General features: G+C 53.0%; 1 protein-coding gene across 2 annotated transcripts in view; it reads left to right on the plus strand.

The window, feature by feature from the left end:
- Nucleotides 1–481: 481 nt before the first annotated feature.
- The window catches only part of FRMPD3 (FERM and PDZ domain containing 3), a 74,987-nt gene continuing 55,578 nt past the window's right edge, over nt 482–19,890 (plus strand). The window contains exon 1 of one of the 2 annotated variants that reach the window (XM_045996538.1): nt 482–611. The gene's annotated coding sequence lies outside the window, so the exon portion shown is untranslated. The remainder of the gene's footprint in view (nt 612–19,890) is intronic. The other variant, XM_045996537.1, reaches the window with a different exon arrangement.

A 19,890-nucleotide genomic window follows, 5' to 3' on the forward strand; every position in this document is an offset into this window, starting at 1 on the left:
AAAGTGGAGACGCGGGTATTCAAATGTTGCTTTGCAGCAGCACCGAGTGGCTTTTGAGGCAGGCGACAGCGAACCTGAGATCCCCCCACTTACGGCTAGCCCGCGTATCTGAGGTTATTTGCTTCGACCCCTGGACATCGGTTTTAATTTCTATGAGCTGGGGAGGATGCCCGAGTGGGAAAAATGGATGTGGAGCACGGGGGCCGGTCCCAAATGCTCGCCTGGCCGCAGCTGGATTATCTGCACGGGCCCTCCCCGGCTCCCCCTCCGCCCCCCCGCCCGCAACCGGAGGAGAGGGAAGGACGGGAGGGGGGCTCCTCCGCGGCGGACTGCGGGCGGCCGAGAGGCAGCAGACGCCGTGTTTACCAGAGGCCTCGCTAGTTCGCCACCTCAGCCGCGGCTCTGGGGCCGAGCCAGTAGCCTCCTTCTTTAAGATTCTGGTCACAGCAGGGGCTGGGTTTCTAAGGCAGTCGTGATCTTTCTCTTCCTACAGACGCCGCGGCCGCTACGGTCGGCGCGGGGCAGAGCCCCGGGCAGCGCGAGGGGCAGACGGCGACAGGGTTCCCGGGGCCGGGCAGCAGCCCAGCCCCGGCCCAGAGAGAGCGCCGACAGTAAGTACGGCGCTCGGAGCAGCCGGGGTCGGGCTCGCCCGGGGAGGGGCCGGAAAGCGGGGCACCCGGCCCCGGAGGCTGGGTGCTGCAGGGGACGGGACGGGGTGGGGGTGGGGGGCTGGGGCCCGGCAGCCGAGCGCTTGGGTCCCCGCCGGCCCCTCGGAATGACTACCGGAGGCGCGGGTACGGGCCCCCAGGTCCCGGGCGCGCGCCCCCTCGGCGCCCGCTGTCGATGGCGGGAGTTGGCGCGTCGGGAGCCAACCTCCCTCCACCCGGCCCGGAGCCCCCCAGGGAGCCCGCGGGGCCCCTTCTCCGCACCGCCCGCAAGGAGACTGGAAGACAAGATGCGCGGGGCTGAGGATGTGGACGCCGGTGGAAAAGTGGCGGCGTGAGCAGGAAGTTTTCCCCTGGAGGCGGGGAGCGAGGAGGGCGAGCAGGAGCGAGGAGAGCGGGAAGCCGGGAGGGCAGCCCCGGCGAGACGGGCAGGGGTGACCCCTCCCGGGGCTCGGGCCCCGCTCCCCCCGCTTCCCCCTACGCAGGGCTCCCCCCGCCCCAGGCTAGCTTTCTCACCACCCTCCCACCTGCCCCTGAGAGAGGAGCTCCCCCCCCCCCCCGCCTCCACTCCGTGTCGGCAGCACCCGGGCTTCTGGGCTTCCAGGCCTCTGTCCCCAACACCCTGGCTTCCCCAGGGCCCCGGCGCCCTGGCTGGCCTGCCCTCCTTGGGGCGCTCTCAGCGCTCATGCACCATCATGAGGCCGAAAACAAGATCATCCCATGAAGTGGTGCGTTACTTGTAGAAACCTTGGCAGATCAGGACATGCAGGCACATACCTGCCACTTTCTCTTCTTGAGCTGTGTACAATACCCGCAGGGGGGCAGCTGAGACCACAAAGGTGAGTTTATCCTAAGTCACTTAGTCCCACCCACGCTCAGAAAAGACCCAGATCCCCCTTCTTCACCTCCCACCAGTCACTCATCTTTACTGACAGTAGGGATGATCATAGTAGGTACTGATCCCTTTTGTGCCCAGCATTGTGCTAACAAGCTCTTTAGGTAGCAGTAAGAATCCTGGTACTATAAGGAAGGTAGCTGGCACTCAGTCAGAGCTTTCTGTGCGCCTGCCACGTTGAAAGTCCTGGGCATGTATTATATTTAATCTTCGCAACCCCCCCCCCCCCCGCCCTTCCAGGAGATAGATCCTCCTATTATCCCATTTGACATCTGAGGAAATGGAAATGATGGAAATTGAAAGGTGGACAAACCCCAGGTTCCCGCAGCCGGTGAGAAGCAGAGCTGGGATTTCCACCCCGTCTTACTTCAGCAGCCCCACTGTTAACCGCTAGAAACATTCTGAGAAATGGGTTTTGCCAAAGTAGGAAAATGGTTTGTCTTCCCCCACAGAAAAGCTAAGTCCTTTTGTACATCTGAGGTCAGGGCTCAAGGTCCAGAGAGATCTGAATCACCCTCATTATGTTCTGTGGGGAAAGGCAGACCAAGTGGGCTGCAACAGGACAGCAGACCCTGTTGGTAGGTGCTTACCTAATAATCATTGCTAATAGCCATGATCGATGGAGCGCTCACTTTGTACATTCAATCTTTACGGAGGCGGGTTGAAGGAGGTACTAGCAGGAGCCCCCTTTCACAGATGAGGGAACTGAGACGGGAGCTTGAGTAACTTGCCGCAGAGTTGGGATTCCGGCCCGGATCCACTACTTCCAGAGCCCAGACGGGAGCTAAGATTTGGGGGATGTGTACCAGAAGCAGAAATGCCCCCATCACCTCTATCCCAGCTGGACCCCTTGAGCTGACCCCCACCCCCGCCAGTTGCCTGGAGTTCTGCGCTGTTCCCTCTTTTCCTGAGCCCCGGTTGGCATGAAAGAAGGGATCGTACTGGTTGTAGAAGAAAGGGTTTCCTAAACAACATGCAGCATTCTGCATGGATCTGGGCTTTGTTGTTGTACTATTTAGTGTTATGCCTGTAACATCAATAAGTTGTTCTGCTTTATAAGTTTTATTAATTAGACAAGTGTCTGGTCTGCTGGCTTGGAGTTGTTAATCCAACATTATGGCTCTATCTGAGTACCTCTGTTAGGAATTATTTTCTGAAAAGTTTTTGGAGCCTTACTTGCAATGCTGAGCAAAGCTGTCTTCCCACCTCCTGGGGAGGGAGAGGGGGCTTGTTTCTCGGCCAGGATTCCAGCAGCAGGAAACATTGCCTGTACTTGCCTAGTAGAATTGCCCAGTGCCTGTTGATAAGTCATCCCTCCTTCCCCCAGGGTAGTCCCCGTGGGCTGAACAGAATGTGGCCAGGTCCCAAGGGGAGGGGCTCTTCCTGCGTCACTTGTGGTCCTGCTGTGGTTCTGCTGGTAGCTAGCTCCCCACCATGGGCCCTGGCCCATTGAATAGAGCTGGCTTCCGCAGGCCCTCTTCAGTGTGGGCACAATAGGGTATGGGAGCGTTGTGACTTTGGTCTCCATTATCATGGGTGCGTCTCAGTGCATCTGCAGGTGGTCTAACTTTCCCTCTTCCTTCTGTGATGTGGTGGGAGGGCCCCCCATGTGTAGATTTTGGGTAATACATAGGGTGCATGGCTAATGACCCAAGGGCTGGGCGGTGTCCCCAGCTGTCAATGTGGCCTCTTCTGAGTGCAGCACATCATCTCACAAGGCCACATGAAAGGAATCCATGGGTCACATAAGTCTTCTGCCCTCATTTCTGCAACCAGAAACTGAAGACTCCCTTCACTTTTGCCTGAATTGGTTCTCTGATTTCTTCTTTTCATTGCAGTGGCTCAAATACCTAGAAATTTCCCTCTTTCCTGAATCGTCCTTATTATTTGTTTGCTGTCACGTTTGACATTCCTTTCCTGGAATGTCCTTCTCTGCCTTGACCATTGGCTGGACTCCTCCTCTTCACCTTCACCATTCAGCTTAGCCTGGGGGGGGGGTGGGTGTCTGCTGGAAGTCCTGGGGGTGGTAAGCAACGGCCCTCCTCTGGACTCTCATCGCATCCTCTGCTGCCCCTTGTGGTTCCAGGTGACACATGGTTTTATGTTGTTCACATACCTGCCCTCCCCCCCCACACCCCCCACACCCCCCATGCCAGACTGCAGCCTACCTCAAGGGAGAGACAGGGCCTATTTTCTCTTCTTGTCTCCAGTACCCAGCACCATGCCGGGCACATAGGAGGTACTTGGTAAATTTTTGTTGCATCTATGAATAACGCATGCCTGAGTGAATGTATCTAAAAACTGGTGGGCAGAGTCTGTGACTCAAGCAAGGGACTCCGCTCTTACTCTCCTTACAAGAAGGGAGACAGGAACAGAGCTTGCCTTGTTCTGCAATAGAGTCCCAGCTCTGTAGATTTTAATCACAGAAAAAAATACAAATACACTGAATGCCAAAACCCCAAAACCTGAATGCCTGGGGAAGGGCTTTTCTGGTTAATAGAATGTTCTGGGTGACTGAAGCTCAGGCAAAGAAAAACAAAAACAAAACAAAAGCAAACAAATAAAAAAAGCAAAAAACACCCTTTTTTCCTTACCCTTCTCTCTTCTTTCTGAAATGCCTGATTCTGGTTCTCTACCTTAATGAGTCAAGTCTGGGGTCCGTTGTTGAATTTGTGTTGCTGAGTAGGGAGCCTGCAAGCTCTCAGGATCCCCTAGGATTCTGTCTCCCCCCAAGCCTGGTTGGAGAGTAGGGCGCAATCTCCTTACCACCACCATCCCCACCGGAGACAAGCCCACAAGCTCTTTGAAGTTTGCAAATTGACTGTCCCCACCTCCAGGAAACAGGCTTCCACACCCCAGACTAACATCACAGGAGAAGTGCAGAGTGCTTGGGTGCTCGCTCATGCTCTCCAAGATACTAACTCTGAAACTGCTCATGCCCTTGGCTTGTATTCTTAGGCAGAGGGTCCACCAACCTCCCTCCCCCTTTTCTGATTCCATAGGCTCTTCCTTTTTCTTTAGGAAAGACCTTACCATTCCTTCCTCCTTGTCAGCGGGGAGAGGCAATCAGGCAGAATAGAAGGGGTCTCCTCCTGAAGCTGTATTTGGCATCTCAGGACACCTCCAGGCCGGGTGATAGGAACTTACAAGGCCTCTGCTCACATAACCTCTTCTATGGAGCTGTTTCTTGGCCTGATTCCTGCACTGCTCCCACCCAGGTACTCCTGCGGGGAGAGCGACAGCACAAAGAGCACAGGGGGGAATCCGAGGGTTGCTCCCGTCTGCTCCCTCCCAGGCGGTCAGCCTGGTGCCTGTTGGGCATGGTGCCTGGGTTTCAGATACCACCTGAGTCATGTCAGACAAGGAGAGGGCAGACGGGCATGGAGGCAAAGCCACGGGATATATAGGCCTTTCTTTGTCCAGATATAACTAGACTGGCCTGCCCATCTCCTCCCAGGCTCCCCACGGGAGCACTGGGGAGAAGACCTTCTGCCCCAGCAGAGCCAGATGAGACAGAAGGAGAGAAAGAGAGGGAGGGAGGGGAGGAGCAAATGTTTACTCTCCATTTCCCTGCGTTGGCTCCTTGGCTCAGCTTCCTGCTTCTGGCTCACCTCTCCCTGCACCCCCTCCCCCACTCCCGCTGTCATCTTCACACCCCTGCCATAGCCCCCCTACTCCCTTCTGTCTCCAGACCAGCATGCTCTCCGTTCCTGCCCCGCGGACTTGCCCAAAGGCAGTCTCTTCTCTAGAAAGCCTTTCCCTGCCGCTTCTGGAAGTCTGTAGAGGGTGGGCAAGGGTGAAGTAAATAACCTCCCAGGTCCATGCCAACTGTGGGATTTGGCCGCTTGACCAGAGTCAGGGCCTGGAGGCATCCCAGGCTGGTGGCCCAGGCCATCAGTGCCTGATAGCCTCACGGAGAGGAGGGAGACTGCACAACCAGCCAGCCGAGGAGACCCTTGTTTGGCTTCAGGAGGATTTTCTGGTAGCCCAGTACAGCCAGAACCTGCCAAGCAGCCCCCTGAGGGGCGCTATTTGAGCCCTGGATCTTTGGCTGCTGGAGGCAGCCACTTGTTGGGATGTTCCCAGCACCTCCTGCCCACACCTGCTCCCCCTGTCGGACCTCCAAGCCTTGTTTACAGTTCAGCCCTTGGCAGACCAGCGGCTAGGATCCAAGAGGAGAGAGAGAGAGCTGGGTGGCCAGGGACCCTCTCCTGGCCTAGCATTCTGTGCCAGAGCACTGCCACCCGGCCTGGCCTCAGAGAGACGTGCTCACTGAGGGGAAGAATTCAGGTCTGCTGCTCCCTTCTCTGCCAACTCTACTTTTCCCATCATGACCATTCCCTCCCACCTTCTGGAATCCTCTCCCCTTCTGATTTTCTCCAACTGAGTTCATCCTCTTTCACAAGAAAAAAACACAGCCTCTGGCAGCTGGGGAATCAGGCCGAGTTCTAATGGCATCCTGGGTGTCTTCCTCAGGCTGTTTCAGAGGGGCCGCCTGGCACCATGGCCCCATCCATAGACGGGGAGGGCCGTCAGTGGTATCAGTGGTGCGTAGTCACAGTGCCCTTCCCCAAGGAGCTTGGTCACCCCAAGTCCTGTAGCTGAAGGCTCTTGTTGCCCGCCATGTGGCCCTCTCATGGCTGCGGGAGACTGAGGGCAGAGCTGGGGGTGGCCTGGGCATTTAAAGAGCAACCTGCAAAGGGCTAATACAGACTGGAGTTGGTGGCCATGGTCTCCCTGCCTGGCTTGCCTTCCTCAATCAGGTCCTTTCTCCTTCCCTGTCTCGGAGGCCATCCTCTTGTCTCACTTCTCTATGTCTGTGTTTTTCTCTGCCTCTTATCATGCCCCCTCCCCCCACCCCTGCTTTGCCTGGCCTCTTTTCCTACCCAGCTGTCTTCCCCTCCATTCCTTGTCCTCTCCCCACGTTCTGGCTCAATCTCTGCCTTTCCCTCCCTTGGAAGTGGAAGTCTTCAGTGTGTTATGTGGACAGTGGGGGCTGAGGTCCCCAGGGCTCTCCGGAGGGACACAACTCCTCTCAGCTCCTGAGGAGTCCATTGCTCCAGTTCCCCCTCCCCCCCCATCTCTGCCAGTGACAGGTGAGTGGGGACTCAAATGCGAGGACCTCCCCACTAACTCTGCCACAGCTCAGAGGCAGCCGCTTTAGACCTTGTGACCCGTGGTGCCATATGGCATCAGCCTTACATCTGGCACAGGCCTTACATCTGTCACTGGGCTGGCAGCCCCAGCAGGAAGGGTTTAGGAGGGTGTCTGGGCCTATTAGACAATGTGTCTGAAGCTACTGGATGCGTAGCCCCTGAGGGGAGCAGTAGGGAGGAAGGGGGGGCACTTCCCAGAGGTCCCCCGCAGTGTCCTCCCAGAAGCATCAAAGGGTCAGTCTTTTGTGAGGTGACTCCGGGCTCCCAGGTGTTTGTGGAAGGACAAACAGCCTTTGTCTCTCTACCTGCCCCTCCTGAGCTACCAGAACGGGTGACAGGTGTTCTCCATTCCAGGCCACTGGAGAAAAGCAGCTGTTTGGACAACCAGAAAATGAATCCAGACACCAGCAGGTTTTCCAGAAGATGCCTCTCCAGGCTCAGCTGAGGAGGAAATTGCAGGGCCATGAAGACCTGGAGGAACAGAGGGAGGGAGGCAACCCTCAGAAAAAGAACCAGATCTTCTACCCAGAGACTGCTAGGAATAGGAAGGGCTATCCGAAGTCAGCCTGCCCACCACCCCCCAGACCTCTGGCCATTCTGAAAGGAGAGTTGTTTGCCTTTGAAAGAAACATTCCTTCCCTGAGAAGGGGTAGCTGTTAGATTTCCCACCCTCAGGCCCCCAAAAGGACTGGAGCCATGCCAGCTTCCATCTCCTTTCACTCAGATCCCTCCCAGCCTTTGTCTCTGCCCAGAGATTTAAGGAGTTTCTCTCACTGGCCAGACTCCCCATCCAGAAACTTTCACAGGCTGAGACAGAGCAGTAGGCGTTTGGTAATGCATCACATGGACTGCCCAAAGAATCATGATCTGTATACCTCAAAATCACTCCTACCCATGTGTGCATCTATCCATTTAGAAAATATTTATTAGTCACCTCCTAGGTGCCAGGTACCATACTAGTTGGTGGAGACACAATGTTGAACAAAAGAGACCCAGTCAATAGTCTTAGGGAGTTTATAGACAAATAATCACATAAATGAATATAGATCGTGATGAGTCTCCTGAAGGAAATGAATAAGCTGTAGCAATGGGGATCACCAGGCCAGAGTTCTCAGGGAAGGCCTCTGTGAGGAGGTGACATCTGAGTGGAGACCTGAAGGGTGGAAGATCAGCCATGTAGAGAATGGGGAGAGAGGTTTCCAGAGGAAAAAGGAATACCAAACAGGAAGGCCTTGAGGTGGCAGAGAACTTGATGTGTTCAGAGACTGAAAAAAGGCCAGTGGGGCCAGACTGCACCAGGTAAGAGTAAGAATAGCATGAGAGGGGGTCTGGCAAGGAGGTCAGGAGGAGACCACACTGGGCCTCTTGTAGGCCAGGAGAGAAGAGTCTAGATGTTATTCACTTTTAGCGGGAGAGGTCTCTGGGGTTCTAAGCAGGGGAGCGACAGGATCTGGTTTGGACTTGGCATTATCTCCACGGGGAGACCAGGAAGGAGGCTGCTACAGGAATCCAGAGGACAGATGATGGTCGTTTGAACAGGGTGATAGCCGTAGAGATGGAGAGAGTTGGGCAGATTGTGAAGGAAGAGCTGCCGAGACTTACTGAGGGATTTGCTGTTGGGGGGCAGGGGAGGGGGTGGTTGGAAAGGGAGAGACAGGACTCCAGAATGACTCTGAGGTTTCTGGCTTGAGTCATTAAAGAGATGATGGTGACACGTACTGAGACGAGGAAGGCTGAGCGAGGCCTAGGCTAGAGGGGGAAAAGAAAATCGAGAGTTCAGCTTGGGACATCTTAAGTTTGATATCCCTGTGAGTCACCAAAGCCGAGATGTTGGAATAGATCACTGGGAATAAGAGTTTGGGAGCCACAGAGAACGTGGAGGTAGACTGAGAATGTGGGATTGTGTGCATTTGGGTTGTACTTAAAGCCAGGGGACTGGTGAGATCACCTGGAAAGAGAGCAGGGGAGAGAAGGCCTGGGACTGAGTCAGGAAGCATGGCAATATCCAGTGGTTAAGTAGCAGAGGAGAAGCCCATAAAAGAGACGAAGAAAAAAGGGAGCAGAGGGGTTGTTGGAGGCTCAGGAGATCATCGCAGAAGTCAAGAGAGGAGAGCACCTTGAGGGACCAGCCAACTCTGTCCACAGCCAGGGAGAGGTTGAGTAAGATGGGAATGGAGAATTGACCTTGAAGGCCACTGGTGACCCTAACAAGGACGACTCTGGGGAGTAATGGATGTGGAAGGCAGATTATAGGGGATCAAGGGGCAAGTGGCAGATGACAAAGTGGAGACAATAGGTGTAGCAAAGTCTTAAGCAGTTTTGCTGTGAAGGGAAGTGAGACAAAGGAACCGTGTAAGGGGACCATGGAGTTGAGGGAAGTGATTTCTGTTTATTTTCTTAAGAATGGGTGATTTTCATCAGCATGCTAGCATGATTCCAGAGAGGTGGAGAACTTGATGACTTAGGGAAGGGAGTGAATACCCAAAGGAGCAAAATCCTTGAGAAGATGAGAGGGGATGGGACCAGAGCATAAATGGAGAGACCTGCCATTGGTAGAAGAAAAGAAACATCCCCCGTTTTCATTGGAGGGGAAAGGGAATCATGGGTACAGAAATAGGTGGGGTAGAGTATAGACATGGTGTTGGTAAGATGAAGGGGTTGGGGTAGCTCTCATTTGATGGTTCACGTTTTCTCAGTCAAATATGGGGCAAAGTCATCAGCTGAGGCTTGTCAGGGCCAATGGAGGAGGGGGAGAGGTGTGGAAGATCGAGGAGAGAGGAGGAGGTATGATATAGTTGATTGAGAGAGTGAGAAAGTGGTGGCCAGACAGCACTGAGAGCCCACACCAGGTTGAAGACCGTGAATATAAAGTGAAAGCCTTGGACCCAATTGTGTGGTTTTTCTCCAGCTGCCTTCAACTACTTGGATGCAGGCATGGGGAAAGCATATAGTTGATTTTATCAAGGAATGAGGTTTTGCAAGGCAAGAGTAGTAAAGGGAGAAGAAAGGAAAGGAGTTGAAGGTGGGTATGAGAGAATGATCATAATGGTGGACCAGGAGCTCTAATTTGAACATGAAGGGAAATGAAGATAAGAAGGAGGTTGGGGGACAGTAAGAAAGTAAACAACTAGGAGAAAGGCTCCAGGAAGGCCTTTCGGAGGAGATGACATTTAATCAGAGACTGAGGGATGAAACAGTCATCTTGCCAATGCAAAGAGTAGAGGAAGAGATTTCTAGGGAAAGGGAGTACCAAGTGGGAAGTGAATAAGTGATCACGATGCTTCTGATTATTGCTGTAGTGGGGGTCCTGCAGAGGGAAACTGGCAGGATAAATGCGGTATAGTAGTGTAATCTTTTTTTTAAAGATTTTATTTGTTTATTTGACAGACAGAGATCAAGTAGGCAGAGAAGCAGGCAGAGAGAGAGGAAGGGAAGCAGGCTCCCTGCTGAGCAGAGAGCCTGATGCAGGGCTCCATCCCAGGACCCTGGGATCATGACCCGAGCCAAAGGCAGAGGCTTTAACCCACTGAGCCACCCAGATGCCCCAGTGGGGTAGTAGTGAATGCGATGTTGGCAAGGGTGACCAGGGAGGTGGTGCGCCCCAAGTCTAGGTGTGACGATGGAGTGAGTGACTGAGTGGAGGAAGCTGTTGTTGGAGGCCTCCCCATCACCATGTCTATGCTCAGCTCACCAACGATGATATCAAGTGTTGGAGTGGGCACATCCACTAGGACGGTTATCATCAAAAAACAAAAAAACAAAAACCAAAGAAGAGTACCAAGTGTTGGCAGGGGTGTGGAGAAACCAGAACCTGTTGGCACTATGGCTAAGAATGTAAAATGACGCAGCTGTCGTAGAAAATGATAGAGCAATTCCTTAAAAAATTCAACCTAGAATTGCCATCTGATCCAACAATGCTGCTTGTGGATATCTATCCTGAAAGACATGAAGGCAAGGACTCAGACACTTGTACACTTAGGTTCACAGCACCTTTATTCACAAGAGCCAGAAGGTGGGAACAAGCCAAGTGTCCATTGACACATGAAAAGAATGTGGCACATATATACAAATGGGATATTATTTATTTTTTTAAAGATTGTATTTATTAATTTGAGAGAGAGAGAGAACGCATAAGCGAGGGAGTCATGGACTGAGGGAGAGGGACAAGCAGACTCCATACTGAGCAGAGAGCCCGACCCTGGACTAGATCCCACGACCCTGGGATCATGACCTGAGCCGAAGGCAGACGCTCAACCTACTGAGCCATCCAGGTGTCCCACATATGGGATATTATTTAAACTTTCAGAGGAAGGGAATTACGACCCATGCTACAACCCAGATGGCATTATGCTAGGTGAAATAAGCCAGTTAGAAAGGGACAAATGTCCTACGCATCCACTTATATGAGAATCCTAGAATCAGCAAATTCATAGATGCAGAAAGTAAAATGGTAGTTGCTGGGACTGGGGGAGAGGAGAGGGAATGGGGAGTTGAGGTTTCATAGGTCCCAAGTTTCATTCTGGCATTATGAGAAGGTTCTGGAGATGGATGGTGGTGATGGTTGCCCAACAATGTGATAAAGTCCATGCCATTGAACTGTACCCTGAAAAAGTGACTAAAATTGTACCTTTCATGTTCATTGTTATATTTTGTCAGAGTAAGGATCAGAGTAGAAGGGAAGATCACATGCAACCAGGAACTGAAGTCCTCAGTGAGTGTGGGGGCTACCCAGGAAGCTGTAGAAAGCAGTAAGGAGGGAAATGGGGTGGTAGAGGTGGGCAGCAGGCGTGGTCTTCAAAGGAGAAGGATTTCTGGCAAAATGAAGGGGGAGTATGGGCCTGGAGGTGGCACTGGCAAGCAAGGAGGAAACCTTCCCCCATGTGTAGGTCCTCAAGGTGTTGAGATCTGAGTGTGGGGGGAAGAAAAGCCAGCTTCCATTCGAGGGAACTGGTGGACAAGTGATGTTTGTTCCTTGAAGAACAAGTGAGGCCTTTGTGGGGAGAGAAGGGTGAAGGGTCCTTTCAGAGAAGAAATTGGCAACGTGGGAGAATTTGCAGTTGACTGAGAGTTCCAGAGGGCATAATGGAAGTGTTGGAAGGGAGGAGAATGGTCGCATTAGTGCGTGAACAGACCACTGTGGGGAGAGGAGAGTGTAGGTGTCCGAGGAACAACCAGAGGTGAGGGGACATCTTTCTGGTGATGACTGAAGTTAATGGGCCCATAGTCAGACCCTATGAGCTGAAGCCCCCTCATGGGAGGGTGGACTTTGAGGTGTGTGAGAGGTCAGTTCTGAGTCTGCAGTGTGTCTCCGCTGGGGTGACTCAAGAGAGGCCGCTGTGACAGAGAGTGCAGGGGTGTGTCCCATTTCACTTGTGGAGGAGGGGTCTGCTGAATCCTTCCACCTGGTCTCCTCGATGTGACCTGCTGGGCATCTGCTCAGGCCACAGGTTCTCGGCAGAAATGCTGTAGGAAAATGAGTTGCTTAATCTCTCCTCCCAAAGCTCAGTTTCCTCATCTGTAAAATGTGTCGTTGTGGGACCAGAGTGAAGCCATATGTGGACAGAGTTGTTTTCTGCACTTTCCTGTCTTTGTTCATTCTCCTCGCCTTAGTCCCAGATGTCTCGGGTCCTCAGGCTGACCAAACTCTTAAGTGGAGCTAACTCAAGCCCACTCTGTCCAGCCATTCCTCTCCTTTTCCCTAATGCAACCTTACTTGTCCTATTTCATATCCACTTAGAGCCCTCCCTATTCCCTGCTTCAGCCAGTGAGTCCTTTGTTGGCATGATTTTATGTGTCCTTTTTCCAGGAAAGCATTTTTGTTTTAACTGGGGCCTCCGATGCCATAACCCAGTGAAATAAAAACCCCTCTGTCCTCCCACCGGACCATGACCTTCCCATTGTCTGAGAATTGCGTTCTTTTTAGATCCTTGCTTCTCCGGGTGTGGTCTGTGGACCAGCAGCATGGGCACCACCTTGGAATTTGCTAGAATCTCAGTCAGTTCTCCATCAGCATCATTGTAGCAGTATCCCTAGGTGATTTATACACACGTGCAAGTGAGTGAGGAGCAGCTAGCCAAAGCAAGGCTCCCTTACAGGAAGAAGAGTTTGTGCCTGAGCTCCTTACAAGAGGACATTCAGGGCAGCAGCTTCAGAACCCCAAGGACGGGGCTCCCATCCCCGACACCAGGAATAGACGGCCTCTCCTGGTGGCCCAGCTGCCATGCTGGATCTCTGGAGCTTCGGGAAGAACCCGGCTCTTGTGATTGGAATCAGAGGGCTAATTGGTCCCACATGGCCCCAAATCCTGCCAGTTGTGAGGGGATTGACAAGACTCCCTAAGGAGCCAACCAAATGTAAAGAAAAAGGAGCCAATGGCCAGGAGAGATGGAGAGCCGAAAGCTGATGCATGGGAAACTAGCTGTTACATTTCTATCTTCCTGCCCAGAAGTGCCCGGGAGAGAGCATTATCTCCGAAACAGTCCCTCTTCTTCTCAGTTCGCCTGCGCCTTAGCCATGTCCTGCCTAGCAACAGTTGTCGGTGGGCACTGCAGCTCATGGTCTGTCTTTGGACGGCAAGGAGGGATTCGTTTAGCCCACAGAGGAATTAGTATCAGTGGCCACTGAGAGCCAGGCCACGTGATAGCTGGATCAGGGACGGAGCTGCCTGGGGAGCGAGGGGACCGAGTCCACTGTGGGGCTGCCTCTTGCAGGCAAGGAGTTGATGGGGGATGGGCCTGGGCTCTGCCCCTCCGGCCACCCCGATCAAGGCTAAGGCTAATGTCGCCGCCTCCACAGCTATGTGATGCGTATAACCTTCCAAAGTACTTCTGTAGCCATGATCTCATTTCATTCTCTCAACAACGCTGAGTGAACAGGATCAGAGACAGGTTAATTAGGACGTGGGCCGGCCTTCCAGACTCAGCCAGGACGTGGAGTGCTGCTGGCCGTGGGGCCAGGCCAGCCCTGCAGTGAGGACTGAACAGCCAGAGAGAGGGTCCAGGCCCCTGTGTGACTCTAGGCAGTATGGCGGGGTGGGGGGACACCAGGATGGAGGGCCCCACCTGAGAGAGACTTGGCTCCAGCTGGGGTGCTATTGTGCTTAGCCTCCGTGGGTCCCACTTCGTCACCTAGCTTGGAGGCCGGGATGAAGGAGGAGCAATCACCAAGCCCCTCTGGCAGGATAGTTAGACTGTGAAGAGATAATGGATGTGAAAGCACCTTTTCTCAGATGAGGTAATGGGTGTAAAAATGAAAAGAAGCACTTGGCTATAAAGTGTCATTATCATTAGGCAGAAGAAAAAGGCTAGGCTTTTACCCTGGTCACTGACTAGAGGGGGGCAAGCCTGGAGCGGGGCGAAGGGACACCTTTCGGGGGCCTTGGGTAGGCACGGGTCAGAACAAAGGCATTGCGTGTGTCTGGAAACATAGGGCAGGTCCCAGAAACGAAGCTGGGGTGGGGGTGGTGGGTAGGGGAGGGAGGACCACAAGCTTCAGCTGCTTCATAATTTTGTTCCCGATTGCCCTGTTGGAAGGGACCAGAAAGCAAACATCTTTCAAAGTGAAATTGCACCCCCCCCCCAGCCCCAGGAGGGAGGCCATGTGACCCGTGGACAGCTGAGCTCCTGTCATTCATCACCGCTTGCTTTCATTGTCACTCTCAAGTCTCCAGGCACTTAGCAAAAATTTCAGAGAGACTGTGCTACTGTCCCTGAAAGATGCAGACCCCAGGAGGGAAGGGCTGACTTTCATTTGCATTGTAAAACCGCCTTCCCTCTGGTAATGGAGGTGTTTCTTCCCTGACCTGAGATAGCTTGGGAAGGCTCAGGCAGTGGAAGGCAAAGGCTGCTTGCTGATTGGGGGAGGGGGGAGGATCTAGTTGGGGACAGTCCAGCTTGGTTAGGGACAGCCCAGGGACGAATGTGCTTTAGGCCCACCTGCGACTGAGACATGTCTGTGGCTCTAGGAGAAGTAGCTGGGATCCCTGAGCGAAGATGGGTTGCCCATGTCTAATCCACTGAGCCACCCAGGCGCCCCGGGGTGCCCATGTCTAACAAAACTTAGACCTTAATTATGGACCTTCGCTACTGTTCTTAGTTACCACTCTGATTCTCCTGTTTGGTGTATACCCCTCTTTCTACCCCCACACTAGATTGGAAGCTCTTTGAGGGCAGAGACCTGTAACTTATGTGTCCCTCGAAGCTCTGAGTAGGCACTCAATAAATACTTGTTGATGAATGACAGTGAGTCAAAACAGGAAAACAAAACACCTGTGTCAAAAAGCCTCTTAGCGCACTGGTTCTTCTGGCTCCAGGAGCGGTTCTTTGCATCATTATTGGCGGGGCCTTCGGCCCTGCCAAGGCTAAAGTGTGCCCGGCTTCAGAAAAAGGAAAAGGCAGTAAAACAGAGCCTGCAGCAGCCAGGGGTCCCTGAGCTCAGGACAGCGCGCTGAGTACTGGAACCCATGCCTGGGAGTTCCTTGCCAGTGTCCCTGCTCCCCGCACACATCCTCTAGCCTGCCCTGGCTGGGGCCCACGTCAGAAATGAGCTGGTGTCACTCTAAGAAGAGGCTCCTTCGGGTGCCAATGAGATGGGAGACAGGAAGGTGAGGGGCTCATTTTGGAAGCAGCCCCCAGGGTGAGGCAAGATAGCAGCTGCAGGAAAGATGCTCTCTGTCTCTCTTCGAGGCCAAACTCCTGCCTGCCACCTGGCTCAGACATGAGAGAGGTGCCAGCCTGGGGCCACCGTCATCAGGGCCCTGTCCTGGGAGGGTGCCTATCTTAGGACAGCAGCCAGCCATGGTCCAGCTTCTGAGTGACTTTCTATTGAAAGTGACCATTTGTCCTACCAGCGCGGGAGGGCAGGAACCAGTTTCTGAATTTGCCTTCAGGGGCCCTGACCACATCCTGGCCAGCCCCTTCTGCCTCCCTAAGGGACGACAGAAACCCCCCAAGCTGGCTTGGTTGGGTGCAGCCAGAGTTGATGTGACTGGCATTCAGGCAGCTGTGGTCTGCCTTCCTTTTTGATGTCTTCTGTGAAAGAGACAAGCCCCAGACTATGTATTTCCCTTTTGTACAATTACTCTAAATCTCCCACCACCACCGTCCCCCCTGCCACCAATAAAGAGTCCTAAAGTCTAATTATCGAATTTGTGTCCTGATAAACAACCTAATCTCTTGAAACCATTTGCAACTGAGGAATCCGGTATCCTGAGCTCGCCAGCAATCATTCTCCCCGTGTCAGAACCTCCCACCTCTTTTACGAACCTTATACTAGTTTGATTAATCACCTCCCACCCCTCTGTATCTTGTTTCAATGGGCCCTGCCTGGAACCTTGTTTTCAGGAATACACACACTGAGGCTAGGGAACTCAGCCCCATTTGTGAGACCAGAACTCGCCTGGGGCTTGAGCAGGTGTCACATCCTGGAGCTAAGACTCTGCGAGCCTCTTGGCTCTGGTGCCCTCTCTTCCACCTGCACCTGCCCTGGCCTGTCCGTTGGCCATTCATTGCCCTCTTTACCTCCTTCCCTGCCTCTGGCACCTGGTGCTCTCCCAAGCTCCATGGCCCCTGTGCCCTTAGCCTGGTCCTTGCTGTAGAACTGTTCTAAAGTCCTCGTGTTAATTTTTCTGAGCTTCAACGACTCCATCTGTGGGCATTGGGAGAGCTGTGTGAAGTCTCTTCCAGGCACTGGGGCGGTGATTCCCCGCAGCCGTTGGGGTTCACGTCTGCTGGCAGCCACGAGACACAGCTCCCCTGCTTGCCCATAGGAGCCACTTTCCTGTTGTCCCATTACCTGAAGTAAGTCGGCATGACATACGACTGAGTGTGTATGGTAATGGTCCTCCACATCAGCACATTTGTTTATATATGCCATCTAAATAGTTTGCTTTTATTAGAATCTAAGGGATATCAGAGTTTAAAATTGCCCAAGGACTTCAAGAAGGGGTATTCTGAAGTGACTTCGCCGTCCTTCCCCCACTTACTTGCCCGGCTCGTGGTCCCTTCCTCGAGGTTCTGGTTTCCCTTAGGGAGTCGCTTGCCAATTCAGCGGGTGCTGCCAGTCAACCTTTGGAATAACGTACCTGCATTTAGGCTCCTTCTAGAGTCCCAGTATCTTGGAGGAAAGGGCTGACTCTAATGTCAAGTTCCGTGGCAACATATTTTTTTTTTCTTTTGGCTCTGGCCCCGTAGACAGTGGCTTTTCCTTGACAGATTCCTCTTTCTCCAAACTGAACTGTGAGGCCGTCGTTGCCTCTGCTGATTCTAGAGGACACTGGAAGCCAAGCGTGTGAGCCCCCATGTGCCATGGCTAGCACCCTCCTCCATGTCCCCTCCCCACCGGTTCGGAGGCTTAGTTGCCTTTGCATCTTGTTTTGCTCCCATCTCCCCCTTCCCTCAGTCATGTGATGCAGGAAGAGAGCACAAATGCTATGGAATGGGAGCAGCTGCCAACAGAGACGCTCCGACAAGTGACCATTCACCAAGACCCTATATATGGCTTGGGCTTCGTGGCTGGCAGTGAGCGGCCCGTGGTGGTGCGATCTGTGAGGCCATGTAGGTGTTCCTCAGAGTGTCCCCCTGGCCCCAGCTTCTCTTCCCCCAGCACCCACCCATCTTGCCAAAGAGCAGGGCTCCCGCCATTCATGGTGGTGATCCCAAAGAATTTACAGCAGGTAAAGTCTCGCTGGCTAAGGACTGCGTGAGGGAGCTGGGCTTTAAGAATGATGGACACAAACCCCTGAGTCTTCCTGGGGCCTAGACAGAGGCTGCCGTTGATGGTTTAGTAGAGTCTTGGTAGAACCTTCATAGTAGAACTTTCATAAAAGAGCCAGGCTGCCTTGGATGAGAAATGTCTATTCAATTCCATTCAACAAGTATCTATAGATTGCCTACTCTTAGCAAAGCAAGATGATAGGGAAGGATAAGATGCAGTTCCTGTCCCCAAGCACTTAACCACCAGGCTTTGGAGACTGGTACACACTCAAAAGAAAGGTCAGCCACCAAGGGCTGGATTCCGGATACAGACCAGAGGTGGAGAAGAGGGGGAAGGGGAATGAATCTCCAAATGCCACAGTGGCTGTAACAACAGTTGCCATTGATTAAGCACCTACTGTGTGCTTTCCTTGTCTTGTTCATTCCTCCCAGCCAATCCTGCAAGGTGAGTAGTCCCCCCTCCCTGTTTAAACAGATGAGGAAACCGAGGCATAGAGGAAGAGAAATGACTGGTCCAGGGGTACTCAGGTAGGAGGCAGCGGAGCCGGGATTTGGACCAGGCTGGGTCTGTCTGATGCCGATGCGAGAGAAGCAGGGCTTGACTGGGACCAGGTGGGAAGGAACAAGTGGAAGCCCATACCTGATCTGTGGAATCCCGCTGTCATGAATAAAAGGGGCAATGGCCTAAGTGCCCTTGCATTCCACATCCGCTAGGCGTTGACAGGAAAGACAGACAGAAAGGAGCTTTATTCCTGACTTGCTGGGCCCGAGGCTTTAGATGTTTACAATAGTTTCTCACTCAGTCAAGAGGAGCAGCCAGAGTACAAACTGATCTAGCAGAAATTTGATGAATTTTGCAATCCTCAAAGGAAAAAGGAAAAAAAAAAAACGGTTTTTGTAAACTCCCTTTTCAACTGGAGGGCATAAAGGAAAAAGCAATCCAGTACAGGAATTCATGGCTGACCCCAGGCTCCCGAGTCAGTCGTGCAGTCTGCTGGAAGGTTTTTGAGTCCCTGATCAGAAATCAAATCTGTCCTGGGTAAGAGGAATCAGGAAAATCTTAGCAGCAGGCCACCAGGAGCCCCCGATTTTGACCTCAAAGGAGACGGGATTTACAGGGCCAAAGGAAGCCCCTAGGCCTAGACAAGGTGGGGATCGGCTTCAAGCCATGTGAAATTGAAGAGGCAGAGTTGGAGGGGTGAGGACAAAGTAGAGCCATAGGTAAGAGCCACAGGTGAGAGCCACAGAAAATCATGTGCTTGGCAGGCATAGCCCTATAAAGACATAGGCTGCTCCAGATTGCTGCTTCTGGCCCAGGTGGCCCTCAAGTGCAGAGGATTTTTTGGTTCTGTATTTAAGATTGTAAGATGAAAGACAAGCGACATCCCATAGAGGACCAGTCACGGTGGGGCCAGCCTCCGGGAAAATGGCAGTAGACTGACACCTACCACTGCCGTCAAGAGTTGAGTTTCATGAGGTTGGCTTCCATTAAAAGGAAGGAAGAGAGGGAGTGGGGAAGGGGCACAGTGGCCGCGCTACAAAAAAGATTGGCATGTTGGCAGGAGGAAATAGAAGAAATGCATTGAGTTGAAGGAATTGCCCCCGTTGGAGGATTATAACTACCATCTAGCAAGTTTGTACTGACATCAGTCAACCACCTAAAGTGCTATATGCCCATCATCTCACGTATCCACCCTGCCTTCTTATAAGGTGGAGGTACTGTTATTTTCCCATTTTCCAAATGAGGAGAGACTCACAGAGATGAAAGGTCTCGTCTAAGTTCACACAACCAGTGAGTCGCAGATTTGGAATTCGAGTTCAAGTCTGGCTAGCTGACAAGAGCAGGGCTTCTGCTGACCACTACCCGCCCAACCCGTTCCCTGCTCCCGAAGTCCCTGTGCTATCAGGAGACTTGGCCCGGGGGCGAGGGAGGGGGGTGGCAAGGGCCAGTGCAAGTGGAGTGGTAAGTCTCCCTGGCCAAGCTGCATCAGCTGCCTCAGCTCACAGGCCCCACGCTCCAAGAGCCACCAGGTCATGCTCAGGTGACAGATTGTTTTGTATGTTCTTGCTTCTGGCATTTGCACAGCTCACTTCTTTGTAGAGAGAGGAAACAGTTGGGATCTAGCCCTTGGAAACAGGCACACACAAGAGCCGAGGCTGGTTTGAGAGTGGGCCCTGTCAGTGCACATTTCTTTGGGGCTTGAGTTAGGCTGGGCCTGACTTATCATTCTCCCTGAATCTCTGAAAAGCTTTTCTCCAAGGTCTTGGCTAAACACCAGATTCAGCACACCCCATGGTGCCCCTCGACCCCCATCCTTTACCCCAACCAAGAAGGTATGGCCCTCAGACAGGTCTGCTTTCTTAACCTCAGCAGTGGAGATGGGAAGTGCAGAAAGCCAATTTTCAACTACCCGTCATTTGGGGTCTGTGCTTGTTCCCCTCACTTACTGAAGAGTGGTGTC

This window comes from Meles meles, chromosome X (assembly GCF_922984935.1).
Source record: "Meles meles chromosome X, mMelMel3.1 paternal haplotype, whole genome shotgun sequence".
NCBI classification, from domain to species: Eukaryota; Metazoa; Chordata; class Mammalia; order Carnivora; family Mustelidae; genus Meles; species Meles meles.